At 44.7% G+C, this 22131-nt stretch overlaps 1 pseudogene; it reads left to right on the plus strand.

Annotated features, from left to right (window-relative positions):
• Window positions 1-9062: 9062 nt before the first annotated feature.
• Window positions 9063-9182, plus strand: LOC136637799 (5S ribosomal RNA; annotated as a pseudogene).
• Window positions 9183-22131: the final 12949 nt, after the last annotated feature.

Consider the following 22131-nt stretch of genomic DNA (forward strand, 5'->3'; position numbering starts at 1 on the left):
ATGAAGAACATGGATCATTACATCCAAAACACAAAGAGAGTGCAACACTAAGGCGATGATCCAATAATTAAGACCCATTAAAGGCGCAATCCTAACTAGCAGTTAGTCACTTGTGCCAGCTCAGGGGTGTCGTGAAAGTGCCATAAAGCATTTTTGTACCACTCTGGAGGCAGTTAGGCTGGCGAAAGGGACCTGCACAGGCCTAACTGCACCATTGCGGGCCCCAGCAACTGTCGATTTGGCTGGCACAGGGGTTTGAGGAGGGCAGGGAGGCGGCAGGAAGGAGGTAGGAGGAGACATTTTGGGGTGAGGGGAGGGCAAGCAGCCCCAGGGGCAGGCAGGCAGGGGGAAGGAGGTGAGGTTAGGACCCAGCAGTTATGCCAGAACCTGACCCCACTGCCAAAGCAGTGAGGAGAGGCTCCAAGCTGTTCTGTTCTCGGACTTCCATCACCTCCTGAAATGGTGCAGGTCTAAGGAGACCCATTGGGGTTGTGGTGGCTTACCCGGGGTTAGGGGAAGAGTTTCCCCTTGCCTCCAGTTGAGTCAATTCTGCTCCCCATCCTGCGCTAGACAGAGGCCTCTTGGCCTGCCTGTTTCCAGCGCAAGTTCAGATTGCGCTGCACGACCCATTGATTTCAATGGAGAGATTTAAGCCAATGCTTAACTTGGGCTAGATTCTGTTCATAGTTCTGGATAAAAAGTCCTGGACTTGCCAGCTTGAAAAAGATCAGCAGCGGCAAAACTGGCAACTTGATGAATGTTCAATTTAATAGAGCTGTAAAGGTCTCAAATAACTTCAACCTGATTCCAAAACTCTCTGGTATCCTTTCCCATCTCTCACCATTTCCAGTCACTTGAATCCAGGCACAACCGGTTTACCAGACTGCCAGTTCTTTGTACACTGTTGGCTATTCCATGTGCCACAGAGACACCCAAAATGCCGCCCCTAGACATGTGTCAGTTTCGAAACATCTATCCCATATGATCCACAACCTTTTAGTCTGTGAGATGCTTCACTGGACTCTTAAAATTATTGCTACCATAAACAACGACTTGGGTCGCTTATGCAGTTGGACCAGACTTGCTGCTATTTACTATTTGGTTTGAACATTCATGAGCATCCCAAACGAAAAGGAAGGCTCTCCCATTCTGGGCTGAAGTTCCATTTTGCACTCCAAAAGCCATATAGCACAATATTGGTGTCATCACGAAATACAGTCTGAAGATGCATAACCCAGCAGTTTGGTCCAACAATGTGGTTCAGATAAACATCCACTGCTTCCAAGATCTGAAAACACAGGCATAAGAACATAAGAACAGCCCCACTGGATCAGGCCATAGGCCCATCTAGTCCAGCTTCCTGTATCTCACAGCGGCCCACCAAATGCCCCAGGGAGCACACCAGATAACAAGAGACCTGCAAGGCTTCCTGGGAATTGTAGTTAACAACATAAGAACAGCCCCGCTGGATCAGGCCAGAGGCCCATCTAGTCCAGCTTCCTGTATCTCACAGCGGCCCACCAAATGCCCCAAGGAGCACACCAGATAACAAGAGACCTCATCCTGGTGCCCTCCCTTGCATCTGGCATTCTGACATAACCCATTTCTAAAATCAGGAGGTTGCGCATACACATCATCGCTTGTACCCCATAATGGATTTTTCCTCCAGAAACTTGTCCAATCCCCTTTTAAAGGCGTCTAGGCTAGACGCCATCACCACATCCTGTGGCAAGGAGTTCCACAGACCGACCACACGCTGAGTAAAGAAATACTTTCTTTTGTCTGTCCTAACCCGCCCAACACTCAATTTTAGTGGATGTCCCCTGGTTCTGGTATTATGTGAGAGTGTAAAGAGCATCTCCCTATCCACTCTGTCCATCCCCTGCATAATTTTGTATGTCTCAATCATGTCCCCCCTCAGGCATCTCTTTTCTAGGCTGAAGAGGCCCAAACGCCATAGCCTTTCCTCATAAGGAAGGTGCCCCAGCCCCGTAATCATCTTAGTCGCTCTCTTTTGCACCAGTATGAAAGGAATGAAGAAGGCATGTATGAAAGGCATACAGTATGAAAGGAAAATAGAGCAATAAAAGACTGGGGGGGGGTCACAATCTCCTTTACTCGTCTTTGTTGATCACCATTGCTCGAGGATTGTTCTTAACTGTCAGTCTCAGTGGCATAGCTAGAAGGGGGTGCAAAGCACTAAATTTTGTAGGGAGACTCACCGCGGTGTGCAAATGTCCCTTCCCTCTCCCCTTCAGAGCCATTCTGGATGGTGGGAGCAAAATGGAGACGAATGCTTCATTTTTCTCCCACCGCCTGGAATGGTTCCAAAGAGAAGGGGGTTGGGCTATTTTCATGCCACGCTGAGGCAAAACTTTGCACCCCCTCTAGCTATACCACTGGTAAGTCTCTTTCAAATCATGATTTTTTTACTCCTAGTGTACATATAGAGTATGTCCATAAAAGCTAACTGCTTTCAATTAAACCTCATTCCAAGTAAACAAGGTGTAGATGTCAAATGATACGAAGCAGTCATAGGACATGTTTCTCCCATTTAAAACGTAGACTGCAACTCAGATTATTACCATAAATAAATAAATAAATAAATAAATAAATAAATAAATAAATCAGAAAAGTCACCCTGTATGGAAAGACAGTATAAAATACAGGGTTAAAAAGATAAAAAAAAAAAAATGTGTACACATTTTGATGAGCTCTACTTCACTGTAGAAAATCTGCAACAGTCAAAATTCTAGGCAGTGGTTCCCAAATTTACCTGGGTCACAATGCTCCTTCAACCGTCCCCTGAGATTTGGGCACTGCCATCCTCTATCTCATGAAATCTCACAAGATCCAAGATGGTGGTGCCTGGGGGAGCAGGAAGAAGGGGGCCATCAGGAACATCCCATGGCACCCCTGTGAGTCTGCCATGATGCCCTAAGGCATTGCAACACACAGTCTAAGGAAGGTGATTTAAGAGATCTGCAGAACCTTCCCAGCACAAACATATCCCTTAGTCAACAGATCCCTTAGTCAATGATGTATAAACATTAGTCAGCAGCATATAAACATAATCAATTAATCAAGTAGGCAATTTCTGCCCAACGTTGCATATGGTTGGCAACCTTCAGTCTCGAAAGACTATGCTATAAGCCTACAGCACTTGGTATTCCCAGGCAGTCTCCCATCCAAGTACTAACCAGGCCTGAACCTGCTTAGCTTCCAAGATCAGACAAGATCAGGGATGTGCAGGGCATATATGCAACAGGGATAAAATGTGTACACCTATGGGCTGGGCAGAAATGGGTTAACTGGATCAAGCTTCTATGTATAAAGTGTGCGTTTATTTCCTTGAGTTACCCTGTAGTATCATGCAACTCAGAGTAATGTTGCATAAACATCACACTTTAAATTGTGCAAACTTCAAACTTCATACTAGCATTACTAGAGCATCTTCTTCTATGTGGGACAAACCAGTGAGGATTCACAACATGCAGAGACAGAGATGGCAGGAATTCAAGAATTCCCTGTGTGTATCTGAGTGCAATCAGGTCAATCAGACATCATTCAATACCTGGTAATGTCCAGAGAGAGAGAGAGAGAGAGAGCGAACAATGAAGGTTCACCTTCAGGATGGTCCACACATCTGCTTATTGATTTTTAAAGGTTAAGTATGATGATAATGAATTTCCTTAGCATCATTATCTATAATACAAACTATTTTCATACAACTACTTTTTTCATAAGTAATCAGTATCTTCCATATCTGACCTCAGCCATTTCCCCAGTCTGTTGCTTTTGAACATGAAGAAGCTTTCTTCTAAAAAAAATTAGGGATCACACAGTGAACATGATGTTGTCACAGCACCTTATAACCAATCTGATTTGGCTATGTGTTGAAATCACTGGGATCAAACAAAGCCCTTCATTAGGCTTCACAAAGCCCACACTAGGGGACAAAAAAACCAAACATCTCTATTACCTGGACAACCAGGTCACATTCCCTACCTTGCAACACTGGACTGGCATATTCACTGTCTACTTGTGCTACAAGGCAAAATGTTCACCCCGATCTAGCCCTAAATGTGTCTGGGAAGAATGTGGGTGGGGATGCATTTTTGCATCTACATTTCAATGTTCAATTCTATCCATATTCCGTTCCAACTAAGCATGACTGGATTGGGTAGAGGACGTATTGGTCCAGTTGTCTCCCCAATGGGAATCTATATATTTTCCCCCTTTCTAACTCTCTTGTGAAAAGTTTCACTTCCTTTGATTAAAAAAGTGCAAAAAGGGAGGCTTTTATTTTGCAAGGGGAGCAAATGCTTGCAAAATGAACGTCTGCACCCTTCCCACTTGAGATCAGCACAAATTTTAATGAATCAGAAGCCTCCAGCATAGGCTTTAATCCATGATATTTCTCAGACTCAGGATTTATGTCTCACTAGCCCTCCCCATCTCCTTCCCCCCCATACAGTACAGAACAGATGATGTCTTGAAAGCCTAGTACTATAGTGTTATTTCAGCAGCATGATATATATTGTAGCTAAGATGACCTCTAAATTTTCAAGGTTTGCTAAACCTTAAATTTAAGCTACCTGCTTCACCAAAAGTATCTGAAACAATAACTTTTTATGTTGCAACAAACATTACATTTAATGAGCATAGTGCACATGTAATGATACACTGAATCAGTATGAAGCCTCAAATAATGATTTCTGTTGGCACTATAAAAGGAATGTAATTTTTCTTGTTGAAATACCATTTTTCAGTTACTGCATGACTGATGTGGTAATTATCCCCTACACCTGGGATTTAAATCCAATCCTACAAGCCCATTTTCTGTTTGCAAGCTGTCAGACTGATGCATAGGCTTTGTTCTTATCTGGCAGGAGGCAAGGAATCGGTAATTCAGAAACAACAAAGTCACTGATGGGTCATCATGTAATCTGCACTGAAAATTGCAATCTATAATGAGATTGGAACCACAGATGAGGTGACTAAAATTGATTACCTACCATAGCTGAAATTTTCAATTTTATTGCACAAATATGATCAAAACTAGTCCATAAGTTTGGGAGATTAGTTGCGAAAGAATAAAGATTACTTTAAAATTAGGTGAAAGGAGAGATAAGTTATTAAAATGTAAATTTATTTTGTTTTACAGCAATCTTCAAGGTGATTCATGTGCTTGCAATTTTGGTGCTCTCATCTCACCATATGCATAACTGTTGCTTAGTGAAGAATAGCATGTGCAGGTACATATGCTTTTCTTCCCCCCCCCCCCCCACACACACGCAAAATCAGTCATAAGAACTAAGCGAAGAATTTTGGAAGCCACTATCATAGCACAATTATTTGGTACAAGGTGATTCAATTTTGTTTGTGCTTTTTTTTTTTTTTTTCTTTTCAACAGGATCACAAAAATGATTTCCAATAGGTAGTAAACTTGGGCTCTGGCTAGTGCCATCAACAAAAATAGCTCAGAGGCAACGGCGCCTGCATTTTCAGTGGAGGTGCTACGTAAAAGACATGACTATCAGTGACAGAGCTTTGAGACACTGCTGCCCAAAGCAAATGTAACAAGTATTTATATTGGTCAATAGGAGGTGCAAGAACAGTTGCTTCAAGAATAGCAGAATATATAAGCTCCAATATTGGAACATTTTGCTGCACATATGGTTTGTTTTGTTGATAGGACTGAGAGTTGATGGGACTGTACACCAGTGGCATAGCTAGAGGGGGTGCAAAACACTACGTTTTGCGGGAAGCCTCACCACGGCGTGCAACCGGTCCCTTTCCCTCCATTCTGGAGCCATACTGGGTGCAAAACAGGTGAAAATCTCCTCCTATAACAGCCCTGAAGGGGAGAGGGAGGGATTGCTTGCAGGCTGTGGTGAGGCTCCCTACAAAACTTAGTGTTTGGCACCCCCTCTAGCTACACTACTGGAGAGGAGAAGAGAATAATGAGATTTATTTCTGAATTCTAGGACACCTTGCACCCCATCTAACTAACACCACTGCAGCAATAGTCTTGTAGCAACTTAAGACTAAGGAATTTATTTCAGGATATACTTTTTTGTACAACTGATTTCAGGCATCAGATTGTGTGGACACTTCACTATGCTAAATGAATTGGTTAGTATTTAAAGTGATTACAAGACTCTGCTGTTTGTTTGTTTGTTTGTTTTAAACCTCCGAATGCTAGATGCAAGGGAGAGCAACAGGATGCAGGTCTCTTGTTGTCATGTGTGCTCCCCGAGGCATTTGGTGGGCCACTGTGAGATACAGGTTGGACTAGATGGGCCTTTGGCCTGATCCAATGGGGCTCTTCTTATGCTCTTATGTTCTTGTGCTGCAACAGCCTATCACGGTACCCTTGAGAAACAGGAAGAACACTTCCCTTGAGTGTAACAGGAATAACAATAATTTCACAAACCAAGGAATTTACTCAAAGGGGTGTCCCAGCAGCAGCCCTCTGAATGGATCGAATGTGGAGAAGTACTTATGAATCCTCAGTCAAAATCTAACTGCAACTTTAAGCACATCTACTCAGATGTAAATTCCATTATGTTCAATGGAGCTTATTCTCAGAAGAGTGTGATTAGGTTTGCAGATTTATAGCCCAATCCCATTTCCCATCACCCCATAGCACATGGTGCCACTGATGGAGTGTGGGCTGCATCCTGTGGGGGGGGGGGGGGGTTACCAGATGACCCAGGAAAGGTGTGTAAAATCCTTTTCTACTTATCCCTCTGTAGGCCACCTGGTCTCCAATGGCATCCAATGGGTCTTCTAGGACCTATACCTGTTATTTAGCTGGCATCAGTCCAAGGAGAGTCAAGGGCGGGTCAGGCTGGGAAAAAGGAGATATGATCTTGGCATGCGCTATTGCTGCCGAGATCCCTGGACTTCTTCCACTCCTGGCTTGGCTCACTCCCCACCCCAAACTGTCCACAATCATCTCCCATTCTGCTTTCCTGCTGACTAACCAGGGGGCAGCCTGGGATAGAGAAGGTTCCATGAGCCAGTGTTGTCTGCGCACAGCCTCCCGCCATTTGCCCTGACTATCACAGCCCTCAGAATGATTCAGCAAATTTTGCACTTTTGTTCTGGGACTTGTGCTAACAAGAGTGTCAGATCCTTCAGGGTAAGTTCTGGATAGGATGGGGTCGTTAGGTATTCCAGACTCCGACTCTTGGGTTTATACATGCTTGTTCATTCTAATGGACGGCGAATATCGCTTGATGATTTCCATGTGAGTATGGACCATCGCACATCTAACACTACCCGTAAAACGTTCTTCTCTCCTTACTCATGATGCTTTTCAGTCGAGTCAGTTGATACATTTTTCTGCAAGTCCTCAAGTATAGCATCAAGTGTGAAGAAACCAAACCATGTATATGAATGTGTAAAGCAGGCCCTAGTTATTGGAAATCACAATATCTCTTTCACTTAGCCAGTCGTCCATGTGCCACTATGTATCTGTGATGTCTAAATATCTCACAGCCTGAAGATTTTAGTTAGCGCTCCAGCTATACAGTGGTACCTCGCATAACGAATGCCCCGCGCAGCGAAAAAACTCGCAGAACGAAAGCGTTTTGCGAAGTTTGGTAACTCGCACAACAAATTTTTATGACCCGTGCTTCACAAGACGAATTTTTTTTTGTTTTGCATTGGTTTGTTTTAAGGGGAAGATCTTCATGTCAGTTTATGATCCTGTCCACCCTAGTAAGGGGAGGATCTTCATGTCAGTTTATGACCCCGATCACCCTAGTAAGGGGAGGATCTTCATGTCGGTTTATGATCCCGTCCACCCTAGTAAGGGGAGGATCTTCATGTCAGTTTATGTAAGTAAGTCCCATTGTGCTTGCTCCCAGGAAAGTGTGTACAGGATTACAGCCTTCAAGCTCCCTACTCAGCATCCCCCCCCCGTTTTTGAAATCCTCAGTACAGTATGTATGCCTTTAAAGAGCACTTAATAAACACTTTGTAAACCAAATTTGACTTTGTTCTGACTTTTCTTGCCCATAGGAATGCATTAATTAAATTTCAATGCATTCCTACAGGAAAACGCGCTTCGCAAAACGAAAAACTCGCATAATGAAAGGACTCGCGGAACGAATTAATTTAATTATGCAAGGCACCACTGTATATATATTCCAAAATGTTGATTGCACATGTAGGTCACAAACTTTTCAAAGAGAAATTGAAACCCAATTCCTTTGATTTAAAAAAAAAATATAAATGTTGTCAACACATATCTCATTATTGCACCCCCCCCCCAGCCCCAGTTCCTACAGTCACCTGTAGTGTCATGCCAAACAGCCAATAAATATATGCATGAATTGTTATAGGAATCCTAGTACTGGAAAATTAGAGGATTGCTAACACAATGCATACTTAATTGCCCTCCGTGTCAGAATGACATGGTGTTCCAGGAATGCAGATTAATTACAAGGAAATGGATCTGACTTGCTGGGCAACTTGAAAAGGAAGGAGAAGGAAATGACAGGAAACGACAGGTGGTGGTTCTTTTGGTCATCTCTCTTCAAAGCAGCTGGGTCAGCAACTTTGCTGATTATTTATAGTCGCAATCGAGGCCTGGCTTGCTTCATGCAGCAGTTTGGAAGCTTTCCATAATGGAAGGTTGGCCTATGATTGAGTACGAGAATGACGACAGACTTAATCAAAACCGGTGGGGGGGGGGCTCATTTCTGATACATTAAAATGAATTCTGAACAACCTGATTAAAAAGTAATGTGGCAGCTATTTGCATAAGGCATATGTCAGCAGAGGGGAAAGTTTCAAGATGACACTTTGGCTTTCAAATCTCTCCCAATGGTATACACTTCCGAAGGTCAGAGATGCAAGCAAAATGCAGAAAAGTGAAGTGAAAAGGGCAAACTGGCCACAAGTATGCCTAAAGCCAGCAGAAGATGATTAAGGCTTCAATCTTTTACACCAGTGCTTTCCACACTCCTACAAGGGAGTTGGGAGCATTGCCAGTGTATGCAGGGGAGAGGCTATGGCAGCAATTTGATCCTCAGGATTGCACTGCAGCAGACAGCAACTGTTACCCTGCACATACCTGATCTTGTCTGATCTCGGAAGCTAAGCAGGGTCAGGCCTGGTTAGTACTTGGATGGGAGACCGCCTGGGAATACCGGGTGCTGTAGGCTTGTACCATAGTCTTTCGAGACTGAAGGTTGCCAACCAGGAGATGGGAGGGCTTTTTTTTACTCACCAGCCTCCAGCACCAGAGTTCTGGAAGTTCCAAAGGGTCCAGGGAGCCCTGCACAGGGCTTTCCGCACCTCCAAATATGTAAAATATAAGGGGGAAAGGGTACTTCCGGTTTTTGTTGCAAAACCGGCCGGGTAACAGAGCTTGGCTAAGGCTGTGGAGAGGAAGCCCAGCAGTTGTGAGTGTAGATGTGTCACTAGGGTTGGCTTCACCTGGTGCAAGAGCTCACTGCATCACTCCCATGATGGACCTCCTCCGGTATCAGACCATACAAAATAAATAACATAAGAAGAGCCCCACTGGATCAGGCCATAGGCCCATCTAGTCCAGCTTCCTGTATCTCACAGCAGCCCACCAAATGCCCCAGGGAGCACACCAGATAACAAGAGACCTTATCCTGGTGCCCTCCCTTGCATCTGGCATTCTGACATAGCCCATTTCTAAAATCAGGAGGTTGTACATGCACATCATGGCTTGTAACCTGTAATGGATTTTTCCTCCAGAAACTTGTCCAATCCCCTTTTAAAGGTGTCCAGGCCAGATGCTGTCACCACATCCTGTGGCCAGGAGTTCCACAGACTGATCACATGCTGAGTAAAGAACTATTTTCTTTTGTCTGCCCTAACCCTCCCAACACTCAATTTTAGTGGATGTCCTCTGGTTCTGGTGTTATGTGAGAGTGTAAAGAGCATCTCTCTATCCACTTTATCCTTTCCAAGCAAAATTTGGTATGTCTCAATCATGTCCCCCCTCAGGCATCTCTTTTCTAGGCTGAAGAAGCCCAAACACAGTAGCCTTTCCTCATAAGGAAGGTGCCCCAGCCCCGTAATCATCTTAGTCGCTCTCTTTTGCACCTTTTCCATTTCCACTATGTCCTTTTTGAGATGCGACGACCAGAACTGGACACAATACTCCAAGTGTGGCCTTACCATCGATTTGTACAACGGCTTTATAATATTAGCCGTTTTGTTCTCAATACCCTTCCTAATGATCCCAAGCATAGAATTGGCCTTCTTCACTGCCGCCGCACATTGGGTCGATACTTTCGACCTGTCCACCACCGCCCCAAGATCTCTCTCCTGATCTGTCACAGACAGCTCAGAACCCATTAGCCTATATGTGAAGTTTTGATTTTTTTGCCCTAATGTGCATGACTCTACACTTACTTACATTGAAACGTATCTGCCATTTTGCTGTCTATTCTGCCAGTTTGGAGAGATCCTTCTGGAACTCCTCACAATCACATCTGGTCTTCACCACTCGGAAAAGTTTGGTGCCGTCTGCAAACTTTGAGATTACAATATCATATGCACAGCCTAAATGTAGTGGCATCATTACAGTTGATGTAACCCCTATTAACTTTTATTTCTTTATTTTAAATATATAACAATACAGGTCACCCAACAAATCAGTATCCCACAAAAAAACAATGGCCATCTTGATGACACTTGGTTCCCTACTGTGTCATAACAACACCTCATTGGGACAATCAGTCTCAGTGGTTGGTTTGAGTTAAGAAAATCCACATTTTGTTACATAAGGCAGTTGTGTTTTCATTTTCTGGTTAATTGGCCGTAACATTTGATAGAATACAGATCAACATGGTTTGTTTCATTACATTCTGCATGAAAGGACCTTTCCATTGATATAGAACGTGATGGTATTAGTCATAACTGTAAATTTTCCAGAACGTTTCCAAAATTTTGACTCCCTGAGGTAGGGTCTGCACCCACTAGTGATGCCACTGTGTGAGTTTGTCCAGGAGTGGGACACAAGGGATTTCAACCTAGTGGGGGGAAAAACTATATTATCCTTTTGCGTTTATAGATAAAAAATGGTAGCTTCACCCCTTACTTTCTTTGCAATGGTCTGAAAATAAAAAACACTTTCAAGGCTGGGCTAGCAAATAAACACCTTGTATCAGACAAAGTAGAGTTTTTGGATACCAGCCTCTGTGTGAGCGAAAAACTTGTGGTTTGTCACTAGAATTATATCAAGAGAGGGCCATGTAGGAAAATCTGCTTTTAAAAAACGGGGAGGAGGGGGGCAGATACTCTTCTGGTTGGCCTAATAAAACCTCTTTTGATCCTGGCTGGTCTTTTATAAAATCTTAATACATATGAGTGAAAAAGTGTATGCAATAATCATCTTTGTATAGCTCAAGTACAATTAATTAGAATCTCATGTACAGTAGTAGCTTCTAGATTACTGGTACCAGATTATTGCATCTTTTGGCACTCATCTGCTTTTGTTTCCTGTCCTATTTTTTTCTGCAAACAGAAGCCACCTGGAATATTTCTAGGACACTAACCCATAACTTTAGTAAGCTGTCAGTTCTATGCAACTTAACTTCAAAACCACATTTTTCATCTATTCAACACAGGGCTGCCAATTCTGACTGAAGCTATTCCTGGAGATTCCTCCCCCCCCCCTTCACCCTTTCAACATGTTGTAACATTGGAAAGGATTGGAGGCCCGGTTACATTCTCCAAGACTGCTTTGGTAGTCACCCAGAGATGGATGCCGATTCCGGAAGACTCCAGGCCAATTCTGGAGGGTTGGCAAACCTAGCCCACCAAGGCATGGCCAGTTGGTTTGTTTCATGACATTGCAGCAGCCTGCCTCATGCCCAAAGCTTTCATTACACATTCACACATACAAAATATTTGCCAGATCCCTTAGCACAGGGGTGCTCACACTTTTTTGGCTCGAGAGCTACTTTGAAACCCAGCAAGGCCCGGAGATCTACCAGAGTTTTTTTTACAATGTTCGCGCCATCATGACATATAACATTTATGTGTACAATGTATGTTGGTGTACCTTGAGCCCCACTGAGTATAACAGGACTTACTCCTGAGTAGACATGCCTAGGATTAGGCTGTGAGGCTGCAATCCTAGCCACACTTACCTGGGAGTAAGCCCATTGAGTACAATGGGCCTTACTCCCGGCGTTTCCTCCCAGAGGCACCTGAAGGGGGGCTCGGCACTCCGCGATCTACTCATTTTGCCTCGCGATCTACCGGTAGATCGCGATCCACCTATTGAGCACCCCTGCCTTAGCACATCCTCGATTAGGGCTGAACAATTCCTGCCATTCAATTAATGTTTCTTTGGGGTTTCTACAGTTCTCACTTATACCTGAGCCTCAAGTACCTAGTTTTATTTAAAGTCTCCCCCCCCTCTTTTAAAAAGTATTCTAGGCTGAAATTCATATAGAAACATACTGGGAATAAGTCCCATTGAAGGCAGTGGAGCTTACTTCTGAGTAGGCATCAATAGGATTGTGCTGCTGATCTGTTTCCCCCACCAAACGGTAATTATTGGAAGTGCCGCAATGCACTCTTTAAGTGGCCATCGGAGCTGGGCAGTGACAGCGACGTGCAGGAGATGGCATTTGGTTCAGCAAGCACCTGTGCATTGCCATCATGGCCTGGGATGGCTCAAATGGCAAGTAGAGTACTTTGCGACTCCTGCAGTACTTAGTGTTTCCCCCCCCCCAGCACCACTACTGAAGGGAAGAGTGGCTTATGCACTGTTGAAGGACACACCAAAGTCCTCCTAGGATTCCCAGGCCAGATGCATCTAAAACATGAGATGTCTCAGTTAAGGTCTTGTGATGTCATAGGACAGGTGAAGGTGATGTCACCAGACTACAAACCTTGAAAAATCGCAATAAAAATTTGTTTAAGAGATGGTGTCTGCTGGTGGAAGAAAATGGCTTTTAGCTTTAGATTAGCTTTTGCTACCCATCCTCCTGGGTAAAAGGCAAAAAGTTGAAGAAAGAGGATCATTCTTGGCAAACTGGCAGCTTTAATCCTCTCCGTGTCCGGAAAGATAATCTCCTGGTTCTTTGTTTAATGAGGTATGAGGGCAATGGAAGAAAGTCGGAACTGAGTCCAGAAATACGAGACATTTAGTGCATGCCTGGCAGTGGCATAGCTAGAGGGGGTGCAAAGCACTACGTTTTGCAGGGAGCCTCACCATGGCATGCAAGCAGCTCCTCTGCCCCCCCTTCAGAGCCAGACATTTGCCTCTTTTTTTCTCCCACCACCTGGAATGGCTCAAAAGTGGGGGGAGGGGCCACTTGCACAGTGCATTCAGGCGCCTGCAAAACTTGGTGCTTTTCACCCCCTCTAGGTACACCACTGATGCCTGACTCTATATAAAGTATTTCACTGTTATTTGTTTCCTTGAATCAGACCCTCAATATTCCAATGACTGATCAACCCTTCTCCCTGGCCCAACAGCACTTTCATCTACCTTGCCGTAAGTATTAACTAAAGCAACAGGGCTGACTTTAATTGGATCAAATTGTTCCCAGTTGGGCCCCAGTTGGGCAGCTTAAGGGCTGCCACACTAAGGCAATCTACGTTTTGTATGCAATTTTTTTTATTAAAAGGTGCTTTGATCCATTTGGAGCATTAACACACACACATTTTAAGCACACATTTTGATTGCTTTCCATTCTACCTTAGAGATATAAACCATAATTGATTTTATGTACGTATGTCGCTTTCTACAGATCTTGGCTGTGAACCTGGGACCCCCACAAAAAATATTTCCAATTGGGCCCTGCAGCTCCTAAGGCCTGACAAGCAATAAACATATATCATCAGTTCTAGTTCTTCCATACTGCTGTTGCTAGTAGCTAGGAGTGTATATAAGCGTGGGGGTGGGGGGAGAGCCTGAATTGGGATGAGGTGATGCTTAAAATAGGAATGTCACAATTAATTAAAGTTGTGCATACTAATTTCAAAACAGCAAAATATGCTGGCCCGGGTTTGTTAAAATGGAATGTCGTGTCTAAATTAGGGGAAACATCCTCCTAAATTAATAATCACTAACTATTTTAAACCTCCTAATTAATCCTCATTAAAACACAACAAAGAGAAAATCGGCTCAGTATCAGTAATTAGCAAGTTGCATGCATAGGGGGAAAAAAATAGAGCAAGCACAGGACCAGCAGAACCAAGGGTGTTTTGTTTTTTAAATGTCAATCGGAGAAGTGGCGGTTGGCAACCTTCAGCCTCGAAAGACTATGGTATAAGCCTACAGCACCCGGTATTCCCAAGCGGTCTCCCATCCAAGTACTAACCAGGCCTGACTCTGCTTAGCTTCTGAGATCAGACAAGATCGGGCATGTGCAGGGCAATCAGAGAAGTTAAATTTTTTAAAAAATGAAGTCAATGAACAGGTCGTAAGAACAGGAGGTCAAGGGGCAAAATCTTTCCTCCTGGATAGTTCAGAAAAACTCTGAAGTGGCATGGAGGGCAGCCTGCCTGCGCTGCCCTGCCCATGCTACACTATTGAGACAAGGTTTTCCAAAGAATATAGATTTTATTAAAAGATCTATGAGTACCAAAACAGACATGGTTTGCATGTAAGAGCAGTTACACAGAGAAGGGTTGAGGCAGCTGAACTACATGGGGTCACCCTAGCCAGAAAACAACTGAGGATGCCTTTGCAAATTCAAGCAGGGGGCTTGTCAGCCAGCCTCATCCCCAACTGCCAACTGCTGCCTCCCTGGCCCACGTGACACCTGCCTACAGTGACCAAAAGGAAGATGTCAGAAGGGAAATCATCCAAACCTTGCTACCAGCAACCCGACGACAGTGAGATAGGCAGAAACCAACAAACAAGCCTGCAAGCCCAAGGCTGATCTGACTAAACAGCAAAGTTTTCTACTCAAGTCACAAAGATGCCACCAGCTAAATCCAGACTGCACCAAGGGAGAAGCGGCAGGAGTTGCAGACCAGAGCTGGAATGAAGAAGAGTCTCTGGGACCATGAAATGATGGTCCAATGCTCTTATCCTCAAGCTTGGAGCACTAATCAGGTGCCACCAAATTCACACCTCTGCTCAGTGTGAAGGATCAGCCGGTGTGTGACAAGCAGAGGCCACCATGATTCTCTTAAATATAACCACTGGTTACCCACACCGACCCTCAAGTTGTGACAAGCTAGTCCAAGAAGGCCAACACTGGCCTAATAGTATCCCAATTTAAGTTGCATTCTCCTTATACTTGCATAAGGTATTAACAGTCCAGATTTTTAATCTCTCCTTGACACAAGCAATACATTTGCATTTGCAGAGCACAAACAATATCAGGCGTGTCAACTGGATTCACCTTAGATGCTCCTTAAAAATTTCTTGACACCATCCGACAGGAGACACTAGCAATTCTTCATCCGCGCTTCTAAGTTTCAAGCATTTGTTCTTGTTATAAAGCAATAAGTCTTAATTTCCAAAAAGGCAGCCTCCTCTGTTTTGAATGATGGCTGGATATGATTTGTCAGTGATGGATTGTGGCTTTCGGGATGGCAAACAGCATGTTGTCAATATTGCACTTTGGAGGAACAGGGACGAGAAGGGGGAAAAAAAAAAGACAAATTCATAAAAATACCTTTTAGCTATTTATTGTCGGGCTGTAAAGTATCGCGTTGCCATCCGAGAGTACATTATACAATTAGGCAAGTGGGTTGATGTTTTTGTCACTCAGCAATGTCATGGTGTAATTTTACCTTTCATTATTTCAGCAGAAAGCTGTGGTTTGGAGTTCATTAGTGATTAATCAAGCCCTTCATTTCGCGGAAAAGATCTCTAGTACAGAACAAAGGAACTTGGAAGAAACTGGTAGTTTTCTACCTTACAATACTTCTTTCTCTCTCTCTCTCTCTCTCTCTCTCTCTATCTCTCTCTCCCTCTCTCCCTTTCCCTCTTTTTTAAAAACACCCCTTGTGATGAATTTTATAAGAAAATGTGTACCTCGTGTAATTTGTCAGGAAAGTGTTAGATGTGATGACAATAAGACAGACCCCTCTCCCCAGCAAGCTTCATTTAACTATCAAAGAATAACAATGCCTTGGAGGGATGAACGGAACATTCTTCCCATTTTTCAACCCCTTGTCACACTCCTTTATGTTGTGTTCATAATGGCAACTGTCTTGCTTGATGTATGGCACTGATGTTCTCACCTGCTTGTTGTCATTCCGTTGCCAAATGAGGAGAATGAATATGTATAATTCTTTCAAAAGTACATTATAATGACCCAGCCTGGCATATTTTAGAATACATCCCACCAGACCCTGATTACTCTTGGAAAGTTGGCATGCAAGTTGCACTAGTTCGACGCTGGTGGCTCATGCCAAATTCCTTGGGGCATATAATTAATACATATAATGAAGAGAAGACCCTGAGTATAGTTTGAATCGCTTCATTTTTATTTATCAGTCATTGGAAGATGCGTATTAATTTGTGCTGCACTAAAATCACTCTTTTTTTCCCCAATGGGTGATTAAATTATGCAATATTTGGAGCTAACTCCTATAGGAGCCTGTTATTACTGTACAGCGACCTCAGTGGCTTTGTTGTAATTAATTCTATATCCAGATACAAGGAAAATATGTGCTGCATTGGTAATTCTAGAAGAGTTTTTATGACCATTTGTTTTAAGAGTCCCACTAAGGCTATCATCCTTTTCGTTTGCTTTGGAAACTTGAGTTGTCTTGTTTGAATACTCTGGAAGAAAATAAGATCTATAGTGGGACGGTTCAAAACCAAATGAACAGATTTAAAACTCTGATCCAATCGTTTCAACAATTCAGCGCAACAATACTGACAACACAATCCAAATCGTGCCAGCACAGAGGCTGCTACACCATAATAACATAAGAACATAAGAACAGCCCCACTGGATCAGGCCATAGGCCCATCTAGTCCAGCTTCCTGTATCTCACAGCGGCCCACCAAATGCCCCAGGGAGCACACCAGATAACAAGAGACCTGCAAGGCTTCCTGGGAATTGTAGTTAAGAACATAAGAACAGCCCCACTGGCTCAGGCCACAGGCCCATCTAGCCCAGCTTCCTGTATCTCACAGCGGCCCACCAAATGCCCCAGGGAGCACACCAGACAACAAGAGACCTCATCCTGGTGCCCTCCCTTGCATCTGGCATTCTGACATAACCCATTTCTAAAATCAGGAGGTTGCACATTCACATCATGGCTTGTAACCCGTAATGGATTTTTCCTCCAGAAACTTGTCCAATCCCCTTTTAAAGGTATTCAGGCCAGACACCATCACCACATCATGTGGCAAGGAGTTCCACAGACCAACCACACGCTGAGTAAAGAAATATTTTGTCTGTTCTAACTCTCCCAACACTCAATTTTAGTGGATGTCCCCTGGTTCTGGTGTTATGTGAGAGTGTAAAGAGCATCTCCCTATCCACTCTGTCCATCCCCTGCATAATTTTATATGTCTCAATCATGTCCCCCCTCAGAGTAAAAGCACCCGTAAAGTGCTTTGTACTAACTCATGAACAAGCAGCACCAGTGGGACAGCCTGCGCTGGCCTGTCGACACTGCAACCAGGCCCCTGGAATGCTGGAAGAAGTGAATTTCGTGCCAACTGATGCAGGGTTGGAGGGAGGGTGCCAGGAGGGTGTATTTGTGGTGGGAAGGGGGCCTTTTGGGCAGGGGGAAGGTGGAACGGGGCAGGAAGGCCCAGGAATGGCAGACACCTCCTCAGCTATATCTTATCCTTCTTTCCAGGTCTTGCACCATTAAACTGGTCCGCCTGGATTTGCACCATAGGTAGCAGATCTCTGAGGAGTCCCATAGGGCATGCTGGGGCTTTAGCTGACGTAAGGGAACAAAAGTCCCCTCACCCCAATTAGATCTCCAGCCTCCTTCTAACATGTGCTGGATACAGGGCAGGCTGTGCGGCCTGGCTGCACCAGGGCAGGTTAGGATTCGGCTGCAAGATGGTTCAGCAGCAAACTTCTCAGAACTAGTAAAACAATCTCTAACTACCCTATACTGCCTGCTTTTAGTATAGAGACTAAGTTTATAGAATGAGGGCCATCATGGGAATAATTCCAAATTCCCCTTGATACTGTATCATATGTACAGCCTAAATGCAGTGACATCATTAGGGTTGGTGTGACCCCCATTAACATTATCTTAATATGTAGAGATAACCCACAAATCAGTAACCCAGTAGAGATAACCCACAAAGCGGTAACCAACAAAAAACTAATGGCCAACTTGATGACACTCACATGACTCAATAAGAGTTCTGGTACAGCTCCCCCCCCCCCCCCGTATCAGATCCCGGATCGACAGCCCAATCCTGAGCTGCCCAGAGCCGCGGGATCCAGCAGCTCCACAAAGGGCTCCAGCCGGATCCCAAGCCTCCCGCGCTACCGCAGGAGGGTCCTCAGCAGAAGACTTGTTCCATTCCCCCAAGTAAGGGAAGCAGTCCTGCAATGGGACTACTCACTTTAGTGGTGACTGGTCGCCGCTAAAGTTAAGGCGCTCGTGTAGGGCGAGCAGCCCTCCACGAGCACCTGGGATCCTGCGGAGCTTGGCTCTGCGGACCCACCTCTGTCCCGCCCCCAGGAACGCCCCTGGGAACTCTCCCCCCTCCCCAGAATGCCTCCCCCACACCCCCGGGAACGCCCCCATTCCCCGTTCCGCAGCCCAGCGGTCACAGAGACCGCTGAGCTGCCGAACCCAGGCGCCCGCCGAGTGGTGGCTCAGCACCAGCCAGAGTCACCTCCGGCGGGAGCCCAGCGGCAGAGGCGCGGTGCAGACCATAGGATTGGGCTCTTACTTACCCCTGAATAAGCTGTATTCCCCTTGCCTCCGAGGCTTATCTGAGTCCTGCAGAGGCCACGTGCATCCACTCGTGGCCTCTGCAAGCTTCAGAATGGCCGTAACAGCGAAAAAGCCAGTTTTGCTGAAAAACTGAAAATGATGGTTTTTCTGCTGGAAGTGATGGGCATTCTGAGGCCCACAGAGGCTGCAGGTGGATGTGTGTGGCCTCTGTGGGGCTCAGAAGAGCCTCCAGACAGTGGATGTGTGGTGTCCCCAGTATCCGCAGTTTTAGATAACTGTAGAGGCTTCTGAAACAGAACCCCCACAGATACTAGGGAATACCTGTATTAGCTCTGCTACATGGAAATGAGAGCTGACTCATACTAACACCTTATTGGTTCCCTGCTGTGTCACAATAACACCTCATTGGCTATTGGAACAATCAGTCTCACTGGTCATTTTTGAGTTAAAGAAATCTACTTTTTGTTTCATAAGGCGGTTGTGTTTTCCTTTTCTGGTTATTTGGGTATAGCTTTTGATAGAATACAGATATTTCAACATGATTTGTTTCATTGCATTCTCATTAAACTGCCCATCAAATGATATATGACATGATGGTATTATTTGAAAACACCAAGGTTTTCACACCCATTCCCGAGTGTGCCACCTAGTGCAGTTCACACCCCTGCACCCCCTAGGGATTCCACTGATCCAGTGTTATTATATTGCAGATGGGGAATCAAGTCCCAGAAGACACCTAGCAAATCGATGGATCAGCAAAGAGCCAGTCTGCTCACCATCACCCACTCATAGACTAGGTGGAGGAAACCTGTCCTCGACCCTTGAAGCAACCTCTTTTCTACTACCGTCCACAGAACAGTTGTGCGCAGAGAACCAAGTCCCCTGACACTGGCTATCCACAGCTGTCAATATTCGTCATTTCATTTTCCGGAATCTGCACCGTATGACAGTTGAAAGAAAATGGAATCACTGGGTCCACAACAGGGGAAAAATGAGTCTGGTTACTGAATGAAAATATAAAGAATTTTCTCTCACTCCTCCCGCTCTTTGGAATAATTAAATATGAAGTGTTGCATAGAGTTGCAGATGAATCCTAACAGTAATTGAGTTGGCACTTCAGCGTTACTATATCTGTGCTGCCAAGTTTTAAATCCCCCATAGTTTTTCCTCTCGGCATACATAATATCTGCTGCTAATCTTGTTCTCCATCTGATTTGGTAAGCAAGCTGTTTAATATTTATTTTTTTTTTGGGGGGGGGGAGAAAAAATGGTTTACTTCATCTCCTGAATTTCTGAAAGGTTTCTTTATTTCCTGTGCCAGGGGCAGCTATAGCATGCTTTTGTCATCAGCTGAAGGGGGAAGAATGGGGTTGTACTGTATTTAGGGGAATAGACGGAAAGGGTTTCTAATGCTGAAGTCCTCAGACCTTGAAAGGGACAGAGTGAAAAGTGGTAGCAAATTGGCTGAGAACACAAGAAAAACTCAAGCACTAGCATACCTAAGGAGGGGTCAGTGGGGGCAAGTTATCCTGGGTGGCATGACTATGGAACTCACAGCCACTTGGAACAGTAGCGTGTCACTCGGAGTGGCAGCCCGCTTTGTTCAAAGAGAAAAAAAATGTGGCCAGCCACACCAAGCAGTGTACAACTGTGTGGCTACAAGGGCACAGGAGAACATGCCCCCCCCTTGCAACCACTCAGAGTGGTTGTGTGTCACTCAGATCAGCCCAGCCACCTGCTTTTTTCGGCTTTATTTTCAAAGTGAAAGAAATGGGTGGCCTGAGTAGCAACCCCCTTTTCTAGTTTGAAAATAAAGCCAAAACTGGGCAGCCATTCAAAGTGGTGCGCAATCACTCCGAACATGCTGGACATAAGTGCAGTGATATCAAGAGGTCACCACAATTACTTATGGTGTTGGGGTTGGCATTCGCATTCCTGGTCCTGGGGTTGCAAAAGAACCAGGAATGCAACTGAACCCAAGTAGATCAGATCAAATGCCCTGTCTTGTGTTTTATGCTGTGGCTAACCTGACAGTGCATGGTGACAGTAGCCCTCCCTCACTAATGTGCCCAGCAACTGCCTGACAGCCTCTGAAACATGAAAGTTCTGCATAGCCATGACTAAAGGCCATTCTTGTTTGAAGTTAGGCTGGCTGGCTGAGAATGTTAGCCTAGTGTTATGGGTGTAAACTACAAACCAGCTTTTCCATGGCTTGAAGATAACCTCTGCTTCAGTGAAATAGCATCTGGCACCTGGTGGCCCAAAAGTTTTTAAAACCCCCATATGCCCCATAACACCTCCCCCCAAATTCCCCCATACAGCATTTTAGAGGCCTCTGAATAGAGGGCTCTGGAAAGCAGTGGCATCGCTAGGGAGGTGCGGGGGGTTCAGGCCGCACCGGGTGACGTGCACTGGGAGGGTGATGTGCTAAAATCAAGGTGGTTAGGCGTAACCCCATCATATTATATACCATTGCTTGTGAAATTTTGAGTGGAATGCAATGCAAAAAACTGGACTGAAATATCTCCTTTCTATCAAAAGTTATGGCCAATAAACCAGAAAGCAAAAAATGCATGGATCCCAATGGAAACTGAAACCGAGCCATATCGTGCGTTTACTCGTGAGTAGGCGAACGGCCTTAATCCATCTGAAAGGGCAGGCTGAGAGGAATCCAACGACACCAGAATGGTCCTGATCCAATGAATGTAGCCCCCCAAAAACACCTGAGAAAGAGGTCCCTCCCTCCAAGCTTTCAAATGTATTGAGCCCTATGGAAAGCTAAACTAAGCCACATGGTTGCGTTTTCTTGCGAATAAGCAAACGTGCCTTGGCTCCTAGGCAGGTCAGGCAAAGGGAAATGTGAGGCCATCAGAATGGTCCTGATCTGATGAAACCGGAGCTCAACAAATGCTCCAGAAGGTAGCCAGGGTGGGGTTGGTAATTCATTCATAAAAAGAATGAAACAAAGGCTTGACAGGGTAAGGTGAATTTTTTTCTGTTTTAGGCTGCAATCCTATTCACACTTTCCTGGGAGTAAGCCCCACTGACTAGAATGGGACTTACTTCTGAGTAGATAGGCATAGAATTGGGCTCTCAGACTTGTAAAGCCAGGTGGGTCCTGATAGTGATATGCATGAAATATAAGAACTTAAATTGAACTGTGTAGGGGTGAAAATCTTACTGATTCTTTTTGGGGGGCAGTGTAATTGCAGGCAGGCTACAGAGAAAATTCACTTGGTGGAACAGGGCTGGCTTTCCCTTATTTTA

Source organism: Tiliqua scincoides, chromosome 1 (genome assembly GCF_035046505.1).
Source record: "Tiliqua scincoides isolate rTilSci1 chromosome 1, rTilSci1.hap2, whole genome shotgun sequence".
NCBI lineage: Eukaryota > Metazoa > Chordata > Lepidosauria > Squamata > Scincidae > Tiliqua > Tiliqua scincoides.